Here is a 21,381-nt window from a genome sequence, read left to right as displayed (position 1 = left end):
CAGCATTGTTCACCATCGCCAAAAGTTGGAATCAATCCAAAAGTCCATCAACAGATGAGTGGATCAATAAAATGTGGTATATACACACAATGGAATACTACTCAGCTGTAAGAACCAATACACTACAATCGCACGTGATAACATGGATGAACCTTGAGAATCTTATGTTGAGTGAAGCAACCCAGGCATTGAAGGACAAATACTATATGACCTCAATGATATGAAATAAGTTAACTGCCTCAGAGAGCTAGAGTCTGGAAAAGTGGCTTACTGGAAATCGGGGGGTGGAGGAAGGATGTGAGTTAATGTCTGTAGGGGTGGAATCTGTGATGAGCTGGGGGTAAGTATGAGCACAAAGAAGGGACAAAATGGGGGCAAGGGGTTACCTTCGGGTGGGGTTTTCTGGGTTTGAGGGGGGCTGGGGATGGGAAGAGGGGTAATATGGTCCAAGAAATAGGTGGGAGGGAGGGGCAACATACAAACATGGGAGAGTGCCAGAAGTTCATTGAGAACTAAATGTTGAGTAAAACGTATCAAAGTAAAAGTAGGAGGGTTACCTGGTTAGGACGCTCAGGGGGTATGGTCTGATGCGGGAGGACTCCGGAGGGAATAGCTGAAGGCTCATTTTGCCAAGGTGGGTTCTACCATTGGGTGGGGTGGACCCATATCCTGGGGAAGACTAATGCCATCGAATAGAGAGAACTGTATCTCTCGTGAGAAAGGACGGCTCCCAGGGCATTAGATTGGCAGGCGTTGTGGGCCCTAAGGGGAGGGGAAAATGGACGTGCAATGGATGGAACAAAGGTAAATAAGGGGGCAAAAGAGGAGTTATGTGAGAGTACACGAGGATGAGTATAAAAGAGCTAATATTACACCAAAAACATATAGGGGACGACAGACTAATAATGAAAACCATAAGACAAAACATAGGATAACTAAAAAATTTAGAAAACTGTACAACCTAAAGTATGGACCACATAGTAAGCACAAATGTTACTTTGTTTGAAAACTATAGTTTCGGAATCTGTACATCAGTTTCAGGAAATATGATATGAATAAGTTAAAAGATTATTGCTGTGGAAGGGAAAAGGTTTTATAGTGGATCTGGGGAAATACTGTATATTGTATATATGAATTTTGGTGATCTAAGACTCTTCTGAAGCTGACATTATGTTGGGATTCACTTTACGGGAAGTTTTGGATCACAGAGTGGTTCAACAATGGCAGCGGAGGAATACTGATATGGGATGTTATTGACAGGATATATATGGTTGACAGGGAGTTATACAGGGCATATGCCCAGGGTATATGGTAATGTCTATATATACTCATAGTGGAAACAATTAAAAACAACAGCTGGGGGGGTACTGGGCTCCTGGCCAGGGGGTCACTGTTGTGGGCCCTGGGAGAGCAGCGGCAATCCTCCAGGTGCAACGGCAAGAACCAGGAAGGAGGGAGGGCCCAACAGTGGGCTCTTGATAGTAATGGCTACACTTTTGAGCCTATGCACCTGCAATAAGAACAAGGCCTAGAGTAGCATTGTGCCTGGGGGTTTCCTCCTGACAGCCTTCATGTTACTCAAATGTGGCCACTCTCACAGCCAAACTCAGCATGTAAATGTGATGCATTCCCCCCAGCGTGGGACACGACACCCGGGGATGAGCCTCCCTGGCACCGAGGGATCACTACCACATACCAGCTGAAGAAGCAACTAGAAAATGACCTTGAATTAAAGATTCAATGCGGAACAGCAGAATATACCTATCTACATATAATAACATGACTTCGGGAAGCGGTTTGACCTAATGTAAGGGGGAAATGGAAAGGAGAAATGAGATTATAAGGCTGTGAGTCTCTAAAAAAGAGTCTGGAGGTTGTCAGAAGGAATACCCCTATGTACAACTGAACAGAGTCTAAGAGACAGATAAGGTAGATACAACCCCAGGTATTGGTTCTTTTGAGGGATAAAGAGACCCACGGGTTCTATGGTCATGGCAGAAGGGGTTCACTGCCATGACAGATGGCCCTTCTTTGGAGCTGGTGTTTCTGCGTGATGGAAATGGACTCAGAGGGGATCTCTTTTCACAATACTTGCATGCTACTTTATTGGAATTGTAGTTGGTGCTGGGTTTAAGATATATGTAGGGGATTTGAATCTCTGGACTGATAATATGACACCCAGGCCCAGAGCCTCAACAGACTTCAGCTCCTGCACTTTGACTTATTGGACTTACTCCACCCAGCTAACATGGAGTTGAAGAAGGTCAACCACCACAACATGGAGCCTAGCGTGTCTACAACTAGAAGCGGGAAGAGTGCATCCAGTACCCATGTGCAATCTAAGCCCTCACTTGACATAGGTGTGCAATGGACACAACCAATCCAATGTCCACAGAGAAAATGTGGAATGGGTGTGGGAACGGTAGCCATGGGGGCTGCTGGGTGTGGGGAACGGGAGGAAGAGATGAGATGTGGAGGCGTTTTCGGGACGTGGAGTTGTCCTGGATAGTGCTTCACGGACAATTACGGGACACTGTAGATCCCCCCAGGGCCCACTGGATGGAACGTGAGAGAGTCTGGGCTATGATGTGGACCATTGACTATGGGGTGCAGTGATGCTCAGAGATGAACTTACCAGGTGCAATGGATGTATCACGATGATGGGAGAGAGTGTTGCTGTGGGGGGAGTGGGGGGCGGGGGCGGTGGGGTTGAATGGGACCTCATATATATATTTTTAATGTAATTAAAAAATAATAATAATAATAAATATTAAAAAAAAAAAAAAAAGAAAATTTTAGCTTGAAACATTTCAAACATCCAGGAAAGTAGAAAAGTAGTATAATAGTATAATATACACTTACATACCAACCAGCTATATTCAGCAATTTTCAACATTTTGCCATATCTAAATGCTTCATCTAATTATCCGCCTCTCTATTATTTGACAATTTATTTAAAAGTAAACCACAGGGGACTGGAGGTGGCTCAAGCAGTTGAGCGCCTGCTTCCTGGGTTTGGTCCCTGGTGCCTCCTAAAAACAAAAACAAGCAACAGGCAAACAAACGAAAAAGCCGACTCAGGGAAACCAATGTAGCACAGTGGTTGGGTGCCAACTTCCTGCATATGTGGTCCTGGATTCATTCCCCACCCCAGTACCACACACAGAAAAGTAAACCACAGAGAAAATGAACGAATTCTTAAGTCTTACCAAGTCACATGACAGTCATAGAACAGATAAAATAAGCTACTCAAGAAAAAAAGGAACCATGAATAAAGACCCATAAATCTCCATGCAGTCATAGCTGGGTGAAATTCAGAAACGAGAATGTTAAACATTAAACTCTGCAGGCAATTTTATAAAAGTTCTCTCATTCCACCATTTAATTCTTATAAGTCTTATAATATAACCTCATTAATAAACAAAAGAAATCTGTGAAAAATCTGGAGCCCTAGGAATGAAGGGGAAAGAAAAGTAACATTTGCTGAGTACCCATGATATACCCCACAATTATGTTCCCTCAAATTATTCTTTCAACAAACTCAAAATGTATTATGCTCCCTATATTCGAAGCTGAGGAAAGTGGGGCTGAATGGGGTGAAGTTATTTGACAAGGATCCCGAAGTAGTTAAATAGTGGAAATATGCCTTCATTCCAAGTCTTCTTTCCATCTGTCATCTGTTTGTGACTATTTAAATTAAAATATTAATTACAATTTTTAAACTTTCAAAATTATAGCAGTGGTTTGAGAGGGGTGAAGAAGATGCTGTTGCTTCTACATGCCTGAAGAATGTTGACGCTAATTCTCTTTTTAGTTCTGATCACTACTATGGTATAGATGAGGCAGAGAAAGATTAAGGCAATGAGCACAAAATAAGCAGCAGCACATAAGAGTTGAAAGCCAGGGTGCTGGCGTCCTGGCTTTGTCACTAATGATCTGACCCAAGGCAAGTCACTCAACTCTCTTAACCCAAGAATGTTCATCTGAAAAATGAGTGAGATGGACTAAGCTATCACTGAGGGTCCATCCAGCTGTTCAAAACCAAAACCAAACCCTACCATTCAGTATTTCCTTCAGTCATTAGCTGCTTAGGGCCATAAGGTAGGTCCCACTGATTCCAGGCCCAGGCTCTATGTACTTCCTCAATAAATGTATTTAACCAGGGTCACATGTTGTAAATGTAGGCCAATTTTAAATGGAATGTTGGTCAGCACAAGTACAAATAGAATAACCTTCAAATTTCCAGAAGCAGATCTCCCACAGGTTCTGACACAATAACCAGTGACGCGATCTGTGCCAGAAGAGGAGCTGTGGAAACCTTGTTCCAAAGGAAGCCCCCTTTTGTTCCTACCCCCATATATCTGCTGCCAGAGAGCTATTGTACTTACCACACTTACAATTATGCTTTAAAGACTCTCTATTCCACCAGCCAGTAAGCTGTAAGGGCTCTGTCTTATTCACTTCTATATTCTCAGTTTGTAGCATAGAACCTGACACTTGGTTGACAATAAAAGTTTATGGAATGAATGGCAAATCTCACCATCACTCAGTATCCAAAACCAACTTACCTTCACGGCATGGTCCAAATGCCACCTCTACCTCTCTCCCCTGTAAAATTCCATAACATTTTAACTGTACTTCTCTTATGGTGTTTCTTACTTTCTATATTTCGCTATAGTTATTTATGTATCGATTTTAGCTCCTCAATAAGATCAAACTCTCTGAGGCAGAAGTTATAATTTGCTTACCATAGAAACCCTGATATGTATCTCATAGCAGGCATTCAGTAAATGTTTGTGAAATGAGCACATAATTCATGTTGAATTATATACCAAAGGAATCAGCACAGTGCTTTACATATAATAGATATTGAATAAATACTTTTGAATGAATTAAGTGCTGTTTCTGACAAAGTTGTAGTGAAACTGGAAATGCTTAGAAATCATTCTAAACCTTTTGTGAAAAACATGGTAAACTAGATTTAAAAGTTATAAAAATGGTTGCACAGTTGAATAATATTCCCACTATTATTTTTTTTTTAGGTACTGGGGCTGGGAATTGAACCTGGGATCTCATATGTGAGAAACTGGCACTCAACTACTGAGCCACACTGGCTCCCCGAGTTGGTTTTTTCATCTGTTTTCTTGTTGTTTGTTTTTGTTTTTAGGAGGCACTGAGACCAAACCTGGGACCTCCCATTTAGGAAGCAGGTGCTCAACTGCTTGAGCCACCCCCGCTCATATATTCCCACTTTTGGGATTTTGTCCTAGGGAAATAAACAGACCAAAAAAACAAACTAACTAAAAAACAAAACAAGAAACTAAACCATAACAAAACAACAACAAAGTTTCTATAGAAAATTTACTGTAGCATGTTTTTTGTAGTAAAAATTTGGAAAATACTAAGAATTAAAGTATGTATTATGGCACATTGATATAACATAATACTATTATACTATTCTAATGATAGTTCTGATGATTATTGAAAGTAAGATACTGGTGACTAATATAAGAAAAAGATAAAGTTCACTTGTTCCATGATATCCCCTGGAAAATATGTGGAAAAATATGAATGTTTATGAGGAGAGTGAATATGCAAAAAGTGAAAAATTGGTGTTGTAATGGGGAGTTTTCTTCAAAATTTCCTTTAAAATTGTTAAATATTTTTACAATAAAAAAGTTTATATAGCTGATTTTTTTTATTTTAGGAAGCGCTAGGGATTGAACCTGGAACCTCAGACATGGGAGGAAGCAGGCCCCCAACCAACTGAGCTATACCCACTTCCCCTTACTTGATTTAATAACAAGGCAACACCTTAAAATTCTATTCTTTAAACATTTCAGGTTTGTCTTTCAAAATAATTTATGTAAAAATTGCCACTAACCATAGTATTTATCACAGTGGGACTCAAAGACAAATACGGAATATTATTCATTAATTTGGACAGATTTTAATACTTAATACTGTTTGGGGAATTATTGTTGAAGAATGAGGCTTCTAATTTTACCATTCCAGAGTTAAAAACTAAAGAAGACACCTACACCCATAGACACCTGTTTTTCTTAGTAAAACATGTTGATGCTGTGGGTAGAAAGAAATAAATGATATTTAGAGCACCTTTGACAAAATCTAGGGCATTATACTTTGCAAGACTATTCTCTGCATGAACTGAAACAAGCCCACAGCTTTGAAGCCTCACTGAATGGCTTTCCAAATATTGCCATCTGCTGGAATTTCAGTTAAGTGTTCCTTTGTTCTAGGGAGCTCCTAGAGGTGAACCTTGAAGGCATTGTGAGATAGATTCAGAGTACCAGGGGGAAACAACTGACAGTCAAAATGATTGTCTCAAAGAGATCTACCAAACTGAAAAATGAGGCTTGCAGGTTTTCATTTTTTAAGACAAGACAGCCATCTCTCTCTCTGTCTATTGTAAGGTCCCCAGAGCCAGTGCTGTGATTTTTAACAATACCAAACAAAAACCATGTATTCATAAGTTATGAGAACTATTATGAAGTCCTTTTGACCATACCTTGATAGTCTCTCCCTCCACTTATCACAAATTAGATCTCCAAAATTAAAATTTAATTGGCTTGACCATTTTTAGGGGAATTGTTAATAGCAGTTAATTCACCCTTAGTACACATGGGAAATATGGCATATAGTGGAAAATAATGTTTTAATGGAGCATGTTTACTTGAATATTCTCTTTAATTACTATAATGAAATTTTAAAAATAAATTTGTTTCAGAGACATTAATAACACTCACTTTAATTTGATCTAAAAACCATGAGTCACATAATACAATATAAACTTAGATCTTACCTTAAGCATCCAGGCTCTCTCCCTGGCTGTTGAAATGAACTATTCCTCTGAGAAATGGGATTCTGGGATAATAAAAAAATGAAAGAAAAAAAAAAAAAGAGATCTGTTACTGTGTAAAAAACATAGGAGCAAGGAAGTTGTGATTTAGTTCATTGGGTGTGGTCAGTGATGGAAAAGGAAATTAAAGGAAAATCCCACAAAATACCCAAATTCAGGTGATTTTACCATGACAGTATTTAAGCCAGCCAAACAAGAGAATAGGGTTTTCCATCTGTATTATTAGATCAATTTATAGTTTGACTTATTATAGCTTGTGAAATTTCAGTATAATATCATTAATATTTTTACCATCTCCTTGATAGTGTGATATGAATAGAATCACGTGTCCCTCATAATGCCAAGAAGCAAAGCCTTTAGAGGGGGGTCAAATGCTAACATCAATTGAAGTATTTAGTCTTCCCAAACTTAGGTTAATTTGCAGGTGTTATATTTAACATCAAGAGAGGTTTATTCTTTTGGTCAAAACAATTAACGTTGCTAATTTTAACAGTGTAAGGGTTATAAATGACAGGATCAAACTGCAAAATAGATACACTAGCAAACAATCATTTACTTTCTATGAACTGGCTATTTCTCTTCAAAACATGCTCTGGCTAAATGATAAAGAAAAGATGGTGAACTCAAAAATTCTAGAGGCTGAGAAATGGGTCTGAAGCTCCAAGCCTTGAGGGTCCAATGTGGGGGCTGGCTGGTTACCTGGGAGGATGCTTGTGGCTCAGTCAGACAGCCCAAAAGGACCAAAGATGCATAAATGCATGAGCACATACCGCCTTCGCCACCACTACAAGAAACAAACTAGAAATGGTCCCTTTCCACCTTCTATTTACACATTGTACTTCTGTTAAGTGTTTTCTGTATGGTCATCTCAGAAATGCCTTTAATACCTATTCAGACTAAAATCTACTGTATAAAAATAAAATATTTATGGCAGATCCAACACTAAGGGATTAATCCGAGACTTAGTTCTGGAGATTTTCTTGGGAGAAGAATTTTAAAAAGTGGGAACATTATGCATTTTTACTATAAGGGAAAGTAAAGATGGTAAAAGAAAATGTCAAGGACAAAATGGTAAGTGTTAAGAAAAGAAAGTTGAATTTGTAATCCTATGCTATTCAATGCCTGAGTTCAACAGTAATTCATAAACTTTGACTTGTTTAAAGATCAGAAAATGTAACATGAATGATTTCAAGAACTGAACTCAGGTATGTGCACCACACTTTCAATTTTTCCTTTAGGTAGAACAGGTGGATTACTTTACATGTTTTATAGCAGAATTTAAATTTATGGGCATTTCACACCTTTCCATAATTTAATGATGGTTGACAAATCTAAAAATCAGATTTAAAAAAAATCTGTTCCCATCCACGTTAGTTTCTGCTCTTAAGACCCACTGGTCCCCTTTCTGAATTTTTCAGAAATGTTAACCAAATAAGAAAACATTCTCATTTGTTGTCTTTATTTAACAGTATCCGGTAGCTATGTTACTCTGCAAAATATTGGTCCTCAGGCTAGGAAGCAGGAGCATAAGGTTCCTAGTTCATCTACAAACCAAATAATTAGACTGTAGCAAATTCAGGATTGGCTGTATACAACTGGCCATTTTCTGTTCTCTGACAACAGTTCATTGCTAATTTTTCAGCAGCTGCAAAGGAGCAATTCTGGAGAAGAATGAGATAATTTATTGAACAGCCATTTATTGTGCCAGTCATTTCACACATTTATCTAATTTAATCCTTAAAGCAATCTTTTTCACAAATGAAGAAACTGGGACTCAGAGGGGTGGAGCAATTTGTCCATAATCATGCAAATAGAAAGTGCCAGATTTTAATTGAATCTGTTGGGGTCTATCTAGTATCTGTCCTCTCTTTGCTCCACAACATACCATCTTAAAGTCATTTCTTTGCCATAGATTGGAAACTTCTGAAGAGACTTTGCTTCAGTCTCATTTTAAGTCCAAGACCTGGCAAATAGTAAGTCGAATAAGTAACTGCTGAATGAATAAGCTGCTGTCAATTAAAAAATATATATATTACCAATGGAAGGTTATTTACTCTTTTTTAATTAGATATGAATCTGGTCTCAAAGGGTTTGGAATTCCCGTAACCTTGAAACCAAACTTTCAGCTTGTGACCTGTGGGGTAATCTGACGCAACTTTCACGGGAAAATGCACAAATAGATTAGATATTTGCCACCAGAAGAATCCTGATTCTTTTGGCAGTTAATCCATGACAAATACTACTAACACACACACTTCATAAGGCATGATGAAACCTTATTAATTAGGAAGAGGATTGTTATTTGGAAACTAGAAAATGATACTTCCAAAGACAGTGAAGAAAGGATCACAGATAAAAGCTAAGTCACAATATTTTAAGAATAGCTAATTGGTACCATTATTAGTTATGCATCTTTAATCATAACTTTCCTATATTTCACTTATGAAAGTCTCTAGGGGAAAAGTAATGGTTGTTTCATACAAGAAAAATACCCAAAGAGGGGAAAATAATGAAATAATTTTTTTTTTCTTTGTCAAAACATCAGGAGACAGTACTTAGGCATATTTTCCCTATTCTTCCCACTAGGTAAAACTAAAAACCTTCAGAATTATATCTAAAAGAAACATAAGGCTCTGAAAGCTAAAGAGAAGATAGGACTGGCTAGGGCCTTGGGATCCAGGCAGGGAGTTCCCTCTGTTTTCTTTCTTGCTTTACATATCCCAAACTTGCAGTTAAAAAGACAGAAACTTAGAAATGCCCATGGGTGCAGACAGGTAAACCTGTTCCCTATCACTTCCCCACCAAAAGCTTGCTCTCTAGTGTGGCCAAAAGGATGAAGAAAGGGGCAGCCTACAAGAAAAAACTTTTCAATGTTAATTGCCCTACCCTCTCCAAATGCTACAGAGAAAACTGTTGCCCCAACCCAAAGGCCAAGTGGGGAGCCTAGATTTCTACCTTGCAAAGCTGTAAGCAGACCACACACTAACCTTCCACACATGTGCCAGTGGAGGCCATGTGGGGAGCAGTAAGGAAGCACTCCTGCCACTACCAGCCACGGAGATATGCCCAGTAGTAATGAGGAGCTTTCCTCCCTGAGGCAAAAGAACTGTCAACCCAGAATTATTTTTTTAAAAGATTTATTTATTTATTTCTCCCCCCCCCCCACACACACACTCCACTGTGTCCATTCGTTGTGTGTTCTTCTGTGTCTGCTTGTATTCTCATCAGGTGACACTGGGGATCTATGTCTCTTTTTGTTGCGTCATCTCTCCGTGTGTGTGCGGCACCACTCCTGGGTGGGCTGCGGTCTCATGCGGGGTGGCTCTGCTTGCACAGGGGCTACTCCTTGCACGGGAGGCACCCTTACACAGGGGCATCCCTGCTTGGGCCAGCACTCCTTGCGCGCAGCAGCACTGCGTGCAGGCCAGCTCAACACACGAACCAGGAGGCCCTGGGTATCAAACCCTTGCACCTCCTATATGGTAGGCAGACTATCTGTTGAGCCACATCCACTTCCCCAGAATTCTACATCCAGAGAAAATACCCTTCAGGAATGAAAGGGAAATCAAGACATTTTCAGATGAAGGAAAACTAAGAGAATTTGTCACCAGCAGACCATCCTAAAAGAATAGCTTAAGATGTGGTTCTAAATGTATACAAAAGAAATATTTAAGCACTTATAAACAGGGAAAGTAAAGGGACGTAATGGGAGGTAAGGTTTCTACACTTCACTTGAACTAGTAAAATGATGAAACCAATAGACTATGATAACTAGTAGACTATGATATATATAGAGAGAGCACCTACTAAAAGAGTTACACAAAGAGATGCTAAAATATACCATAGATAAATGAGATGGGATTCACAATGAAATTCTAAAAATTTTAAAGTAACTCACAGGAAGGCAGATAAAATACGACAAAAAAATGAAAAATAGAATAAACACAAAATATAAAATGGTAGACTTAAGCCCTAATATACAAAAAATTTCATTAAATATAGATGGTCTAAATACACAAATTGAAAGACAAATTGGCAGAGTGGATTAAAAAATAACCCAACTACTTGCTATCTACAAGAAACTTACTTTAAATATAGTAATATAGGCATAGGCAGGTTGGAATTCGAAGAATGGAAAAGATATATCATGTAAACATTAACCAAAATAAAGCAAGAGAGGCTATAGTAACAACATACAAAGTAGGTTTCAGAGCAACAAAAATTACAAACATGAAATGTACATTACATAATAATAAAAGGTCAGTTCACCAAAAAGTTATTATATGTATGTACCAAATAGCAGTGCTAAAAAATAGAGTGAAGAAAAATCTGATTTATCTGAAAGGAGAAATAGACAAATCCATAATTATAGTTGGAGATTTCAACACCCTTCTCTAATAACTGATAGAACAACTAGTAGAAAAACTCAACAATACCGTTAACCAACGGGATCTAACTGACATTTATAGAACATTCCACCCACCAACAGTAGAACATACAGTCCTTTCAAGTACCCATGGAACATATACAAAGACAGCCTATCGCCTGGGCCATGAAACAAAACTCAACAAATTTAAAAATTAAAATCATATAGAGAATGCTTTCTGATCACAATGGAATCAAATTAGAAGTCAATTACAGAAAGATAACAGCAAAATCTCCAAACACTTAGAAACTAAACAACATACTTCTAAATAATCCATGGGTCAAATAGGAAGTCTCAAAGGAAATAAAAACTATATAGCATGAACAAAAATGAAAATATAGCATATCAAAATTTGTGGACACAGTTACAGCAGTGATGAGAGGGAAATTTATAATATACCTTATGTACACATGTCTACAACTCTATACAAATTATATATACAAATGTACACACTGAGAAAAGAGGAAATGTCTCAAATCAAGAGTCTAAGCTCCCATCTCCAGAACCTAGATACAAAAGAGCAAAAATAATCCCACGGAAAGAAGAAAGAAGGCAATAACAAAGGGCAGAAATCAATGAAATTGAAAAGAGAAAAATAATAGAGAAAAGTCAATAAAACAAAAAGCTGGTTCTTTGAAAAGATCAATACAATTGATGAATGGCTAGCAAAACTGACAAAGAAAAAAAAAAAGAGGACACGAATCAATGATATCAGGAATGAAACAGGGTATATCACTACAGACTGCAGACATCCAAAGGACAGTAAGGGAACACTAGAACAACTCTACAACGTAAATTTGATGAAATGTAACCTTGAAAAACCTTGAAAAGTACTAACTACCAAAACTCATACAATATGAAATAGATTTTTTTAATAACTCTATAAATACTGTGGAAATTGAATTTGTAATTTAAAAATTCCCCCAAATGAAGGCCCTAATGGATTCGCAGAAGTCTACCAAATATTTGTTTAAAGAATGAACACCAATTCTACACAATCTCTTTCTGAAAACAGAAGAGGAGGGAATATTTTCCAGTTCATTTTATGAAGCCAGTATTATTCAGATTCCAAAACCAGAGTAAGACAATACCAAAAAAGAAAATTGCAGACCAGTATCTTTCATGAATATGGATGCAAAAATCCTCACAAATAGAATTCAGCAATCTATAAAAAGAAATATACACCACCACCAAGTAGGGTTATTCCAGGGATGCAAGTCTGGCTCTATATTTGGAAATCAGTTAATGTAATCTACCATGTTAACAGGCTTAAGATGACAAATCACCAGATCATATCAATCAATGGAGAAAAAGCATTTGATACATGTCAATACCTTTTCAGGCTATAAACTCAGAAAAAGACAGACTTGCTCAATTTGAAAAAAAAGAGCATCTATAAAAAACCTACAGCTAATATTATTCTTAATGGTGAAAGTCTGAATGATCTCCCCCTAAGATCTAAAATAAGTCAATGATGTTCTCTCTCACCACACTAATTCAACATAGAGCAGGAATTTCTAGACAGTTCAATAAAGCCAGAAAAAGAAAGAAAAGGTATAGAGATTGGGAATAAAGAAATAAAACTGTGCCATTTGTTGATGATATGATGATAATGTAAAAAATTCTAAGGAATCTACAAAAAAAGAGGAAAAAAAATCTTCCTACAACTAATTAGTGAGTGTAGCAAAGTCTCAGATACAATTTCAACATGTGAAGTCAATTGTTTTTCTGTATTCTAGTAATGGATATGTGGACACTGGAACAAAAAATATGACATTTATAATCCCTCAAAAATATGAAATAACTTAGGTATAAATCGAACTACACATGTACATGACATTTATGCTGAAACTACAAGACATTGATGAATAAAATAAAAGAAGATACAAAAATATGTAGAATCATGCTGTGTTCACGGTTAGGAGACTCAGCATAGAAAAGATGTCAGTTCTCTCCAAATTGACAGACAGCTCATTAAACATGTATATCAAAATCCCAGAAGATTTGTGATAGATTTATTTTTTTTTTAAAGATTTATTTTATCTCTCCCCTTCCCCTCCGCCCTCCTGTTGCTGCTCTCTGTGTCCATTTGCGGTGTGTTTTCTGTGTCCGCATGCATTCTTGTTAGCAGCACCGGGAATCTGTGTCTCTTTTTGTTGTGTCATCTTGTTGCGTCAGCTTTGTGTGTGCAGCACCACTCCTGGGCAGGCTGTGCTTTTTTTGCGCAGGGCAGCTCTCCTTGCGGGGCACGCTCCTTGCACGTGGGGCTCCCCTGTGCAGCACGGCACTCCTTGTGTACATTAGCACCGCACATGGGCCAGCTCACCACACGGGTCAGGAGGTCCTGGTTTTGAACACTGGAATTCCCATATGATAGGTGGACGCTCTATCAGTTGAGCCAAATCTGCTTCCCAATTTGTGATAGATTTATATCTACATAGATTATTCTAAATTCATATGGAAAGGAAAAGGAATTCAACTAGCTAAACAATTTTGAAAAGGAAGAATGAAGTGGGAGAAATTAGTCTACCCAATTTCAAGACTTATTTAACTGTGGTAACAAAGACTGTATGGTATTGGCAAGGGGATAGACATATAGGTCAGTGGAACAGAAATAGATATACACAAATATACCAAAACAATTTGTGACAGAGTGGCAAAAACAATTTAATGGAGAAACAAATCCTGCTGGGAGCACTGAGATATCAATAGGCCAAAATAAAATGAAATAAAATAAGCTTTGACCAAAGTCTCACATTTTCACAAAACTTAAAAAGGATTGTTGTTTAAATTCAGAAACTGCTGCCAACAATCTGGTGTCCAATCTTGCTTATCTTGGAATTTTCTCTCCTTTCTCCCACATTTACCTGCCTAATACTTCATTAAAGCTCAAAGCATTAATACAAAATACACACTCTCCAAACCGTGAGTTCTAAATAGCAGTTTGATACACGCCGCATTTTTAAAAACTGATCTCTCAGTTCTTGAGTTCATGCTATCCAGGACATTCCAAAAGTTCTCCAAATGCCCAAATCTTTGTCCAGGTGTACAATTTCATCCTTTGTAGTTTTGTGGACAACATGGCAGGTGTTCTGTATTCTAGCCTGGGCCACACATGAACTAAGAATATAACCTCATCAACAACACTCCAAGAGGAACTTTCATAGTCTCCCTTCACTTTAGAAAAGACCATGTTGAATTTTACTCTTTTCTCATTTTGAGAAATGCTTCAGAAATGAGCAGCCATAAGCCAGCTGCTTCTCTGGGCCTATTGGTTGGTTTTGTTTTAATTGAAAACACCAGCTATCTTTGTTAGGAAAAGGGTCATGATGCAATCAAGCTCTAACAAAGTGCATTCTCTTTTTACAAAAGTCTACTCCACCACCTTCCCCTAAAACTTTGAATCCTTTTTTTTTTTTAAATAAACCCAGAATTCTAGCATCTCAAGCTGCTTCTCTGTCAGGACATAAAACCACAGGCACACAAGTGATAAACCAGAATGAGAAAAATGGTAGTAAAATATTTCTAATCATGCTAAGCCATTGAAAGAAATAAGATGTCTTTCTTCCATGCTCCTGTATCTAGCCAATGAGGCTTCTGATCACACAGCGGTAAAGCATTCTCCTTACAAAGGGACAGAATTACTGCCCTCCCCAGCTGCTCCCAGCTTTTCCAGGAAGAGAATTCAGCTGGGACCTGAACCCAGGTTTTCCCCTTAGGAGTTTACTAAGTTACCTTTGGATCTTCAGAATAAACTACATCCTGACTTCCAAACTCCCCATGGCAACTTCGCTATACTGAATCACTTCAGTTTTATATCACATTCTTTAGTGTGGGAGGCCCATAGCTTTCTAGGAATAAAGCAGTTTGTAATAACTAATAGAAGGTCAGGGCTATTAATCCTTAAACTGATTTTGCTCGATATCAGCCTTCCAAAGAGCCCTGCCTCCACGAAAGCACTGCAATTAGAGGTCTAGGGCGGGGCGCAGGGTTTTCCCCAGGGGCAGTCAAGGGAGGCGAGAGACTGCCCAGTCCAACTCACATGGGGGGGGGGGGGGAGAGGGAGGGGGGGAGAAAGGACACAGAGGCCTCAAGGCCGGGGAGCCCAGAGCTGAGCACACGCCAAGGAAACCAAAACCCAAGTGAGATTACTTGGCAAGTAAAGGAGGTCAAATTACACTGAATCTTGGGTATTAAGTCTGGTACAATGAATGCCTTAACTTAAGAAAGACAAACTACCAAATGACCCATATTGTATACTTAAGGGATTTTTAAAAATTACAGCTGGCTGATAAAGGGATTTTGGTACTATAAATTAAGAATGGTGGTGATATTATAGATGTTATTCTGGAAAGTGATTTTGATTTCTATAAAAGATAATCTCCAGGAACTACTAAAGTGACAGCTGTAGTAAAATAGAAAGTCAGTTCCTTTCATACAAATCTATACTTATCTCTTCTTCTTAGAGCCCTCATTTATCCATTTTGCTTCTTACCATGTGAACTAGCATTAAAATAATTTTTAAGATAGCCCTTTCTATTTTAGAATAGAATTTTCATACTGCTAAATGTATAAAGTAAAATTCTAAAAGAAGAAAAGACAACATGAGATAAACTACATGCATGAGAAATATCATGTCTGTGGTATTATAAGTGTGTGAAATGTTTTTGATAATTACAAAATTTTCACTCATCCTTTTATCCATATTTTCATATATCCTTGAAAACAGAGTATTAGAAATGGAAGAATAGTTCCTTTCCTTATGAGCATGATTATTACTGAAATGTAACGGAGCACTCATGAAGTAGGAAAGTAGCAGAGAGATGTCAGATTCAAATTCAGGGTCCAGGGTTCAAATTTAGTGTTTGGGTCACAATGCAAACAAAACTCTGCCTTATACATTTCCTGACTTTAAAGACTCTTATTTCTTTGACCAAACAAAGAAGGAACACAATAATATATTAATCATATTAATAGGGTAACATGCAAGATCAAATTAAGACTTTGAGAGTGGCACTAAGAGGTGTTAGGACGCTGGACATCATGGGATGCTATAACCTCAAAAGATGGATTCCTCAGATCCAACTTTTGTGTTGTTCAAACACCATTCATTCATTCATTCACTCATTCATTCATTTACATTTTTCAACTGAGGCTGTTAAAAGTATTGATAAGTGTGGGACTGTGTGTGGGAATGTTTGCGTACACAAACTGTTGTATGCCAGTACAACAACTCTGCCTACAAGTTCTGAGCCAATGTGAAGCTCCTAGAATGCTGATGTAACGTACTGCTCTGGGTCTGTCTTACAGGGGAGTTCACTTACAAAAGGTTTGGGGGTTGTATCAGCGACTAAATCCCATGATGGGGAAACATGTGAATCCACTCAGCTGGGAAATCTCCAAACGATGTTCCTGAGAAGAAGCCCCAATTATGCTGCCAGGGATCAAGCAACCATGTGGAAAATCAACTTATTACTGGAAATAAAATCTAGGCAAAATACCCAACTTGAAAATATTTCTTAAAGGTTTTTCTTTCTGTAATTATTCACGTCTATGGCACTTCAGTTTGCAAAACTCCTTCACATGTGTTATCTCACTTCACCCTTGAAACTGCATCACTTCCTCTAGTGTTCATCCTGATACTCTTCTCTCCTTTATATCTTTTCCCTATGAACGCTCATCTGGTACTGAGTTGCAGAACCAAACCTCAAATTCAGTGTTTCTCAACCTTTCTTTTTTTTCTTCTTTCATTATTGTCCCCACTCCCAACCCTTCCTCTGTCCCTAGGCAAGGAGCCTTTTAAGACTTACCCTCCCCCCACGCACACCTGTTAAGGAATAAGATTTTGTCAGATATAGGTATTTCCTACTTACCTGGCAATGTGCTAAGAGCTAGAGATATAAAATGAGTAAGGTGGGCCCTGTTTTCCTACTCTGCAAGGTACAAAATCCTATTTGCATAACCCAATGAAATAAAGAGCACGAGTAATTCTATTCTTTAGGTGAGGAAATGGGCTCAGGGATCATGCAGAGCTGGGACCCAGGCCCAGTCTTCTGATTCCAAATTGCATGCGCTCCCTACGGAACCATTAATGACCCATTTTACCTTTTCCTTCTCTTATGGATGTCAGGTATCCTTTGTGCAATATTATTACTTTAAATTCAATTTCATATACTTGAAGTAGCAGGGCACCAAATTTAGATCTTAAATCTGTTTTTAAATGAACTCCCTATTTTCTCATTTCTTCAACTGTATTGGAACACAAGAAAAATAATTCTCACTTGCATGAACCTAACATGCATCAGGTGCTGTGCTAAGCGTGTTATATGCATCAGCTCATTTATTCTGCCCAGTAACCCTCTGAGGTGTTCTATCATTTTTTCCTGTTTTATAGATGCATGAACTGAGGCTTGTATTGAGGCTGGTTTTCAAACCTAGATTTGTCTGACTTTGAATCTGAAGCTCTTGAGCACTTCCTTGTGCACCTGCTATATGTCAGGCACTGTGCTAGGTGCTGGGGCTTGAAGGGTGAAGAGTACACAGTGAAATAACCAGGGAGCCTACACCCTAATTGGGCTACGGACACATACATGGATAATTAAATGCAGGGCTTTGAATGCAGTGATATTCACAAGGGGAACCCAAGAGCAAAAGGGAAAACTTAATGACTGCTGACCTCTTGGATGGTTAAGTAGAGGTTTGGAGTTATTTAAGTTTTTCTCATTCTGAAAATTAGAGGAAAGTTGGCATTTCAACTTCTCAGAGTCCTTCATGGCAGTGCTTTTCAGACTTGATGAGTCACCTGAGCTCTGATTAAAATGCAGATTCTGATTCAGTAGGTCTGAGATTCTGCCTTTCTAACAAACTCCTAGGTGACGCTGCTGCTGCCGGTCCAGGGGCCATACTCTGAGTTGCAAGGCATAGGAGAGCTCTGCTCCAGATCTCTTCCCATCTATTACTGGGGTCATCTAACAGCACTTAGACAGACGGGCCATTCACTTAGTCGGTCCCAAGTGAAATAAATTAATTTATAGCTCAGACCTTGCTACCAAGGATAGACCAAAGCAAATTTAAGTAAGTAAAATTCATCCTTGCGGCACATTCCTCTTTCCGTGCTTTTCTTCTCCCTTGATATCCCCCATACGCCAAGGATAATGTACTCGTCCAGTGTTCAAGGTCCTCATGGAAAGTTCTTTTCTTTCCAAGGTGACACGTACTCAATTGATTAACCTGTACAAATGTATTAGAGGAGGCTCATAACGAAAATTAGTTATTTCTTTTTTGCTAAGCTGAATGCCTGGCCCTGGATCTTGTTCCCTGAGCACCCTCGATGAAGCCAGTTATTTTTAACTCCTGTAGGCCACTGATTGAGCTGAGTCACCACAGTGTGCTTGGGAGACAGGGGGGTGCTTGGATGACTTGCCAAACTCTGCCCAAAACAAACAACGAGCTAAAAGCTTAAAAACATGGCAATTACTGAGTGTTTTCATGTTTGTGTGGGTCACTGTTTTGCCTAAACAGGTCAGGCTCAAAGATGCTTAAGATTGAATGCACTCTCTAATTGTATTCCTGATCAGGTCATTATGGCCTGTCTTGGTCAATTCTCATTTTCAAACTGTGCGAGAAGAAGTGACTATCAGTGCCAAACCATTAGGGGAAAATCCTCATCTAGGGTGGGCTGCATAGCAAAAACGTATTTGTCAATCAATGTTTTGAAACCTGAAATATGGCTTTCCATGGGAAACATGAGGCGGCTCGAGGTTAGGGTACTGGTAAAATTCAGCATCTTTGTGGGATAAAGGAACCTGGAAATCATTTATAATCCTCTCTGGCATAAAGAGCATTGGACATGGAGTAAAATCCCTGGGTTTGAGGTGTTCCCAATCACGTAACTTTGGACTGCCATTTTAACTCCAGGCCCCAGTTTTCACATCTAGAAAGTGGAATTACTCAAAGGAGGTTGCTGTGTATGAAAATTCTTTAGGAACTATAAAGTTCTTTGTAAATGGAAAATACTTATTCTTTTTATCATAATTAAACAATGGAATTTCAACATATCTCAGGAAACATGAAAATAGAATATACTCCAGGAAAACCAAGCTTCTAAACAGAGTGGCAGGGGACATCTGTCTGAAGGGGGCTTGCAGATGAGGCCTTGATGAAAATGGCCCCAAGGAATCTCTAGAACAGGAATCTCACCAGCCCTTCTGGTCCCTTCTGGCCTTTTGCTGCCCCTTCTGTAGTATATCACCTCAGCAAACTCCACAGTTTGACCACCAGCTCTCTGAGGTTGATGGCCAGGAAAAAAAAAAACGCAAAACCCCAAAACTTTAATTTTTGATCACAAGTGACACTTTTCTTATTAGCTTTATTTTCAATGCTAGTCCTAAGATTGTTGTTGGGATTGTTTTGAACATTTAACACAATATTTAATATCCTTATTCCTTTTAAGTCTTTTGGATCCTGGGGATGCTAGACTTTCTGCCTTTTTGATCTCCTCCCTCCCACCAGGTCTTCCTTGTTGCTCCCTTTAGGAACATCTAATACATTCTCTAGTCCTCTCTGTCAACATTCACATGCTCAAGTACCAGGAGGATGTTCTGTCAGACACAAAGAGCTGAAAACTCTAAAACTTTGCAATTACTAAGTGCTTTTAGTATCATGACTCCATGCCTCCACTTTTCATTTAGAAAACAATGGTATAAAATGAGATGATCTCCAAGGTTGCCTGTGACCCTCAATACTGTGTTTCGTTTTGGCATAATTATCTGAAGGCCTATTCTTAGGAGAGTTCCGTGAGAACACACCGATTACGCCAGACCTTCAAAATGGCTAGAACACAACCAGCTCCATCCATTCTCCCTGGAATGGGAGGGATCATGGGCCCGTGCCTCTGGAGTCCAGACTGCAGTGATACCATGAGCCTCTTAGGTGGAGGCTTTGCTCCTTACAAACCTCTCAACGGGTCCCAGGGCCACAAAACAAGAGAAGCAGTCATTCTTCTCTCCCGCCATGTGCGGCCTCTCTGTATTTGCTAGCACAACCACACTTCTAAAAGGATAACACCCTTTATATTAGGTTAAAAGAAAAGGTCTGTGATGGTTGGTTCAATCCCCATGTTTTAACACTGTTTTTTCTCCTTCTCCTTGCATGCTCTGGTGCCTTAGGCAGTGCTATATTGGTGTCCAGTAACCATGCAGCAAAACCACTGGAGTCAGGCCTTCTTGGCTTTGCCTGTATTTTTTTTCTGAAGGTACCTGGGATTGAACCCTGTACATGCAAAGCCCACACTTAACCACTGAGCTACAAGCAGTCCTGACTGTATTCTGAAACAGCATAATTCAACTCACTGCTGGGCTTGGTCAGTAGTTCTGCTTTTACTATGTCTTCCCTTATCTCGAACAGGACAGGATATGTGGCCTCTATTTCTATGTCCATGCAGAATGATGGCGAGATGACCCCACTCTATCAACTACACACACAGGGAAAGTGAGTTCAGAAGGTTTCTAGGAGGATGCTAGAAATCACACTGATCTTGTATTTTGTCATACTAAAATGACATTCATTATATATTAAATTGAAGTGTTAATCTTATCACTACACCTGTCTATACAAATTTAACTAAATAATTTAACGTGCTAACAGACTATCAAAACTATATATTTTCTTCATATGTAAATAATTAAAGCAGTAATTTACAGATTCTCCAAAGAAAAAAATAGTTACCATCACATTTTTCTATTATACTTTATTCTAAAAAGGATGGATTAATAACAATCTTTCAGAGTACTAGGAGATATTTTGTGGGCGGAAGATAAGTAAAAGGTAAGATGCTCACTTTATTGAAGAGACTGGAGACCACAAAAGTAAATTAAGTTGTCTTGAATTGCACGTTAAACAGAGGTAGGTTCTGGCTCTCAGTTCCAACTGACCAATATTCATGTAATAATAAAAAACAATCTGAATGACATTCTGCCAAGGTTTTGTGAGCTCATTATCTAGACTTTAATTTCTAATTTTAAGTTATATGGGGTAGAGACAACCATTCTTTGTCTTAACTCATGCTTACTTTTCT

At 38.6% G+C, this 21,381-nt stretch overlaps 1 protein-coding gene across 6 annotated transcripts in view; it reads right to left on the bottom strand.

Moving 5' to 3' along the window:
- Positions 1 to 21,381, bottom strand: part of MAPRE2 (microtubule associated protein RP/EB family member 2) — a 162,916-nt gene that overhangs the window by 127,997 nt on the left and 13,538 nt on the right. For all 6 annotated transcript variants that reach the window (XM_058277132.2, XM_058277134.2, XM_071208633.1 and 3 more), the window contains exon 2: positions 6,824 to 6,885. The gene's annotated coding sequence lies outside the window, so the exon portion shown is untranslated. The remainder of the gene's footprint in view (positions 1 to 6,823; positions 6,886 to 21,381) is intronic.

Source organism: Dasypus novemcinctus, chromosome 16 (genome assembly GCF_030445035.2).
Source record: "Dasypus novemcinctus isolate mDasNov1 chromosome 16, mDasNov1.1.hap2, whole genome shotgun sequence".
Lineage (NCBI taxonomy): Eukaryota > Metazoa > Chordata > Mammalia > Cingulata > Dasypodidae > Dasypus > Dasypus novemcinctus.
This window is presented reverse-complemented; position numbering and strand designations above follow the sequence as displayed.